Here is a 7,885-nt window from a genome sequence, read left to right as displayed (position 1 = left end):
GGAGGCTTGTAGCACATTCTGCACTCCTGTCCGTGTTCTGTGCTGATGCTTTGTCGTACTGCAAACAACTGAAAAAGGTTCATGCTGAACTTCAAGGGAGACGGTGTGCTTTTGAAGGTGCAGACCCTGTCACTAGAGTCTCCTTGCCAGGAGGTGCCGGAGGGGGGAAGTCTGCTGTCCCGATGATCCTCCCCAGGCCCGTAAGTAACACCAGGAATTGGATTGTTTTGGGATGCTTACATAGCAACAGACTACCCGCTGGTAAAGGGGTATACTTTGATTCGATGTGTTTCTGCTGTTTTTCTCCGATACATCAATACAGTTAGAATGACACCAGAACTTTGCTTTTTCCTTACGCTCATCGGAAAAGTTACAACTGAGAACAATTGGTCCGTAGCAGATCATCTGGCTGTTTAAAAGATTCTGAAGTAGAATTTATCACTGAAGTAACTGAGGCTGGACTGAAGCTGAACTACCTTTTTTAGTTGACAGTACATGATTACATGTACTGAATAGGAAAGCTCCCTATGCACACAGACTTTTATTTTTGCTGCTCATGAAACTCGCTTCTCTCTGAAACACACATCTGCTTTCTTGTCATTCATGGATTGAAAAACAGCAGTATGTTCTGTGGCTGCTGAAGGGAAAGTACCTGATTTTATGCTTTCATGAGTGGTGTGTTACCAATAAGGATATGCTGAGAGGAAATGAGAGTATTTAAAAGATGGTTGTGTCGGGAAGCTACCAGGAAGAACTCGGATCAAGATGACGCTGTTTTCCCACAATCTTTTCAGTTGTCTTCTCAGAGTGACACTGCCTCCGCCTTTGCAATGTTTAGCACAGATTTGAGCACCCCTTGTCTGCATGTTAAGAAGGGAACTATTTCTTAATTTAGAGAGAAAAGGGTGGCTGCTATGGTAGGGGCATGTCTGCCTTGTACAGTTCTCACTGCACATCTGACAACAAAGTCCACCACTCAACCAACGCAGGCTCATTTAGATGAGTCGGGAGGGTTTGTGTGCACTTTACTTGTTGATATAGTTTCATCATGTCCAGCAACGTAAACCAACAGGACCACTAGTGGACTGTGTACGCTGGCTGGTTGAGTGGCTCCAATTCCACCAAACCCCCCAGAAGACAATTATTGGTAGCGGAGCCCTGAAGGGCCGACACCAATGGAAGGGGCGGGGAAGGCAGGCTTATTTCCATGGAAAACCTATGCAGAAAAGCTTTAACATATAGATGGTGCACAGACAGTTCTGAGAAAAAAAAAAAAAGAGGACAAAAAGAGATAATACAACACTCACTGGAGAGGAAAAATTATGATAAGACTGCATAAGTTATCTTCTATGGATGAAAGGGGGGTGTAAAAAAACCCAAACACCTGCTTTTGGTAGGTCTCTTTAAACTGGTTGCCTGAAATATAAGGTACATAGAGCCTTATGGATGTGTTTATTAATGTCTTAGAATCTACTACTTTCAACCTGTAAGACGACAAATTTTAGAGATTTGGTTAATGAAAAGAGACTTCTGTCACCTGCTTACTGGGGCAGCCTAACAGCAGAGAGAAATCAAACAGGGCTATTACCGGTTGTGTATTCACAGAGTATAGATAGTAACTATTTCTGCCTCACCACACAGCAGTGAGGACAATAGGCTACAGGAGAGTCAATGTATAAAACATCCAGCGATTATTCTGAGAGGAAATTAAATGTTGTCAGAAAAATGCAACCAGATGCAATAGATACCCTGAAAACAGGGATTTAAGGGTTCTTTACGGAAGCTTTCTAACTTTATTTTAGAAGCTATTCTAAGGACAGGAACGCTGCTGGTAGTGCAAGCTGTCTTCAGTTTCAACAGGGATGCAATCTGGCAGTTCATTCATCTGAAAACAGCTATGGCAGTTTCTCAACCTGTTGCCCACAATGCACATACTGCTTTCTCAACATCTGGAAACGAACAACCAAATAATTTTCCTTAGTGTAATTTAATTGCCATAGCGACCAGGAGGCTATTAAAAATTTACAGACAAGGGAAATAGCTTTAGGAAAGTGGAATGGCAAGTAATCAATAGATGGACCCTTGGTGCCTTCTTACAGTTACCAACGCAGGTCATACACTTGGACCATTTGCAGGTGTTAATTCTCCCTTTCACCTTTTTGACAATCCCCAAGATTTTCAAATGCAAAGTTTTATCCTAGTTTAAAAAAAAATATTGATGAAATGAGACTCATGCAAAAATGCTAGACTTCACAGACCACTAGTGAAGGTACTTATTCTTTTCTGCAAACTCAACTGTAGGAATAGTAACATGTTAATTCTCAACATCTGTTAGGGGAACACAGCTCAAAGCCTTATTTTACATTAACCTAAGAATCTTCGTTAATCCACAGGAGGTAGTGGTTTGATTTTAAAAGTGCTGTGCAACTACTACTTACAATCCAATTACTGTTGATAATACTTCCCAGTTGGCAATCAGTGTTTTTGAAAGCTTGTTTGCTCTGTTATTTGTGGTTTACACTCTGTAGCTGTCCACAGAAGTTGTCAATTAGCTTGATTCCTCTTCCCTTGTTTCAGCATTAGCTTGTGTGATGCTTGAAAAGGGAATGATTTGCATCAGTGTGAAAGAGGTTTTGTTCTTCCATTAATTAGCATTTATACTAATAGTTGCATCAGCATCATGGTCAGCAGTTTGAACTCTTAGGAATTTCCTCATGCAAACTACAAAGACTTAAACCCAAAGCAAACACTTGTTGACTCTATACTGACTGCTTTTAACTATCTTGACTACACAGCAATTAGATTGTGGCAAAATACATATGGATACCAGAAGGCTTCAGTGTATCTTAATACAGCATCATTACTGCTCCCCTTAAAAGCAGGGTAGTACACACAGATTTTAAAATAATTGTGTTTCAAATTTCAGCTTGATGTGATGTCAAATCCTTTGTCTCCCAAGATGCTGTCACTAATGAATAAATGAAAGAACAATTTAAATTATCTTATCCTTGACCCCTATAACACAGTAGCTTGCTGGAGGCTTAGAAAACAAACAAACAAAAAAATCACTTGAGGTGTGTTTTATATGTGTGGGAGGGAAGGGGTCTAACTTGTTTTGTCCTTATTAAAATCCTACTGTAGCTGTAATCTGGAAACGGGCTAATACAGGTTACGCCAAATTGCAATGACGTCCCTACTCAGGTAGTCCATCTGCCACTGCGGAGACGGTGATTTCTATCCCAGCATTTCAACTGGAAAACCTCTGACCCAGCACACCTGGGTGAACTGCATTGACCGGTTCTGGAAAATGTAAGCTCTTTCAGGTAAGAAAGGAAAGAGCCTCAGATTCTTTTGAACTGTACTCTGCAACCACCACCACTACTTGAATTAAGATTGACATTTGAATAAAATTAATTAAACTTATTTTCTTTCTTTTGTAGTAAAAAAAAAGTATACATTTAATACATCCTCCACGATCTTGTTGCTGTTACCTGGAAAAAATGAATACTCAGAATTACGCAATTCTGGGAATGAATTTTAATATTTGAAAATTACTTCGCTGGTAGAACTTGAAGGTATATTTTTTTAGTGCTAAAAAATACTGACATTTGAAATCAAAATGCAGGAATACTTCACTCAAAAAAGTTAAGAAATAAATACATGCTAATCTAGTGTCAAAAGCTTTTCCCGCATCCAGTGAATAGTACAGCCTACAGTTTTGTGAAATTGAGTATGTCCAATATTTCACGTAAAAGAGACTTTTCACTTTTGTCAGAAAACAGGTCAAACAGTGATTTGATGACTTTGACTGAAGTTCACACCACGGGAAGCCTTGAAGTTACTGGGAACAAGTCAGTGCTTCCCCAGAAAAAAAACATTAAGAACAAGACAGGTCTCATGGTTTGCAAGGCAGTGTAAGAGTTTGAGGCTGCGGAAGACTGATTTTTTTTTTGTGTGTAAAGTAATTTTTGAGAAATACCTTTTTCTGTCTTATTAGTGAGTGCGATGGTATTTTTTCAGCTTTGTTAAAAACCCATTCTACTGCAATCTGGAAATGGGCTAATACAGGTTACACTGAATTGTAATGACGCCCCTACTGATGTAGTCCATCTCGCACTGCGCAAACCATAGCTTCCAACTCAGCATCTCAACTGCTTAATTTTTTGCTTCATTTTTGTCCTGTTAAAGGGGCACAGAGAAGCTCTTATTTTAATAGCAGTAGTGTCAGCAGTATTAAAAATTTCACTCTGAAACTGTACTGGTATGACACCTTTTAGCCAGAGAAATTACTGGGTTTGTATACAAATTTTTACATTTATAGTTCAGATAAGGAATGTGCAACAGCCACAGATCAGTGAACAAGGGGCAGTGGAATTCACCTGTGATTTTACTGCAGAAGAAGACAACGTGCATCGGCTTTAGGAGTTAAACTACAAATTAGAATTTATAATGCTGGTAAAATTTAAAATCCAGAACGTGCACTAAGCAAACCACTGATATGATTTAAAATGCTGCAACGCACATACATACAGCCAGTGAAACAACACGGATGACTCTGGCTCAAAACACCTCCTGGGCCCCACTGCACTGGAATGACAAGAATTAGGGGTAACCTCTAGGAGAGGAGGAAGGGTAGTTTGATGACCCTGTTGTGGCACTGAGCATCTGCCCAACTGTTTCTACCCCAGTATTCAAAGATTTCCTAGTGTCATCAAGGAAGTAATGAGGATGAGACAAAGCTCTTTTAGCCAGATCTAAAATGCTTTAAAGGAAAGGTCTAGATTTGAGGTCTAACAATAAAGAGCTAGTAACTTTTTACAGGTAAATTCAGAACTCCAGGTTGAGAAAATGTTCTTCAACTTTAAATCAGCAAAGCACTTATTTTAGTGAAAATGGCAGAAAATTTAACCTATTCGATTTGTGCCTAGTGAGACAGTCACATGAAAAGTCACCACAGGCAAAGAATTTGACTTTGAACTAATGATTGAATGCTGGAACTACTGTTAACCTTCAACACAACTTGATTTCTTTCCTTTCTTGTGGCATAAGTTAATTGAGCCATCTCAAATGATAAAAAAGTTAATTGGTTACCAAGCTTCTGAAAGCCCGAGACATGAAAATTATTACATGATTCTTCACCAAGCAGTGTAGGCAATCCTCCCTCCCTTTTCTCTGCTAGTACAAGGAAGATGGGAGCCTGGCAAGCACCAAGATTTGGGGAAAGGAGAACAAAGAATTTAAGAAAATGTAAAAACAAGTTTAATCCATTGCAAGACAGTCTCAGCTCATGTATACAAGCACATGTATGAATTTGAATTCAGAGCAATTGCTTAACAGAGCAGTTTATTGCAGAGTTGGTGAAAAGCACTGACAGACAAATGGAGGATACAATTTTCAAACTGTAACATTAGATACTTACGTAACTCGGTTGCATGAGTAAATCTTCTGACTAATGAGCACAACTTGAAACCTGAACAGGCTATAAAAACTCTTCTTTAGAAGGGAGCTGAATAGCTACTTGTCGACCTTCCACGTAATGCATGTTTCAAATGCTTCCCCTCAGATGTCTAATTAACACATTTATATAAAGTGAAGAGCACATAAAGATATCCTTAACAGGAAAAGAAAAACAACCTGACTGCAAAAGTAGTGACCCATTCTGTTGACCAGAAGCATTTCCCCTGCAAAGTGTTCCCAAGTTTTGACATTAGAAAAATGTTACAGCTCAATGCCTTATTGCTAATTCTAAAGAGAAGTAGCTTGACATGAATTTTAAAAATCCTGTTTTCATTGAAATTTTAATATTCTAAATTGTTTTACAATTTCAATGTAAAAGAGTGTGTCCGAAGTGCCAGAGAAGAATGAATATTCTGTATTATAAAGTCGCAGAGAAAACCCAAACCTGAACTATCTTTGAAGTATTACAGTACAGAACTCAGGGTAACTTCCCACCTGGTGTGTTGCCACGTTACACAGAATCATACTCAGCTGATTTAAGTTATCCTACTGTGATATTAGCACAATGTAGAACCAATGCAGTTCATTGTTAAACACAGTAGCAAACAGCAACAAATGAAATTAAATGTTTGCTAGAAGAGAATTAGTCATGAGTTATACAACTCCTTTACAACAACTGAATGGAAAGTCAGATGGACTTGATGCACAAGCACAATACAAACAAAACAGAATGGAAAAGAAGCACATCAACCCAAACTTCTGAAAAAGGAGCTAAATGACTTACCTTAAAGACTAAGAAGTCTGTTGAAGAAAGAACAATGCCCATATTCTTAGTGTGTTCATTACAGAAGAATCCTTTCGTTAACAAGACACAGGCACTATTTTGTTTCATGGGCTCATCAAGAAAGGATGTATTTGTGCCGTACTTTTTACCATCAAATGCTATTTCCAGAGCCATACTGTTACTATCAAGTAGCTTCATTAACAAATGAGGAAGTGATATATCCTATCTCCATTAGAAACATGTGGGGAAAAAAGAATGTTTGCCATATGGGAAAAAGGAGAAAAACTGGTGAGGAAGTAAGTGCTAAAGCTTCCCAGAGATCATAGCAAAAAAGGCAAAGCTTAAATTGGCTTTAAGTACATTATATTTATAGTTCTGAACATGTGTTCATGCATTTTACAGCTATTCAACAATGACATTTTGTAATTTTACTGTAATTGCAGAATTATTCCTATGAGCCAGAAGGGTGAATCATTTTTAAGTTTTTGGTGCAGTAGGATGATGAGGTTAGTAAGGTTATTGCATCTACATTTTAATTCCTTGCTGATTCTTGACCAAATTATTGGAGTCTTTAGCAGTATGATGTACTTATAATTGTTGGGTCATATCCTGAAGTGCACTGGAGCAGCAGCTTAACAGATGGCATTGTGGAAAGCCTCTATTGATTAAACAATGCTTCAAGATTATTTCCTCAATTCTCTTTCTGGAACATTTACTTTCATTGATGTCTGACACACAGTTCCAGGAGTTAACAGTTACTACCAGAGGCTGGCTTTGATCCCTGGGTCAACTGCAAAGCCAAAGTGGAAAAATGCATCTTTGCAATGTGCAAGGGCAGCTGATACAGGCTACCGTATAAGCAGTCCCACCTCTTAACAGTCTCTCTTCTGTCATGAATCCTTTTCCTTTCCTTTCTCCTTTCCAAACCCAGTTTCTTCTCATGTCTAACCAGTAACATATCATAACTTTAGTCTCTTAAATAATATTGTATCTGTTTCCTCAAGATCACCACACATTGCAAAAAGTAAACTGCATTGAATTACAAAGGAAATGGTAACAAAAAAGATGACTCTGTTAACCACCTTGTAACTTTTTTTGTGAGCTTTACAGCACCTGACAAGGTTAATAACAAAAAAAGGAAAGAAAACTTTATACTTCGCTTTTCACAATTACACTGATTAATTGATTTATAAATTCTAAAGACTATCTACAACTTGCCAAGTCATCTCAGTTTTGCTGGTACACGTTACAGATAACGGTAGCGACAGCTGCCATTTAAGGCACAGTTTTGATTCTGGGATGAACATTTAACCATGTTTGGTATCAAACACGCATTATGTTCTCAGTTGTCTCAGCAGCCTTTTTGGATATACTACTAAAACAATAAGGTCAATTAGGGGAAGACATAAGTGACTAGATTATGGTGATAAAAGTGCAAGAGACTCGGTTAGCACATTTCAACACGTTAACTCCCCTTCCAGTTTGAAGTTATTCCTGAAGGCGGTATTATGCCAAAACATTTTATGCTGAAACAGATAAAGAAGTTTATTGAACTATTCTACCTCAGCAAAAGATGAGTTGCTAAGAACAGTCTAATGTGATTCCCTGTGCTTTTCTACCTAACCTTGCTTCAGGACTACAAAA

Source organism: Vanellus vanellus (genome assembly GCF_965231255.1).
Source record: "Vanellus vanellus genome assembly, chromosome: 2".
NCBI lineage: Eukaryota > Metazoa > Chordata > Aves > Charadriiformes > Charadriidae > Vanellus > Vanellus vanellus.
Note: the sequence above shows the minus strand (reverse complement) of the source record.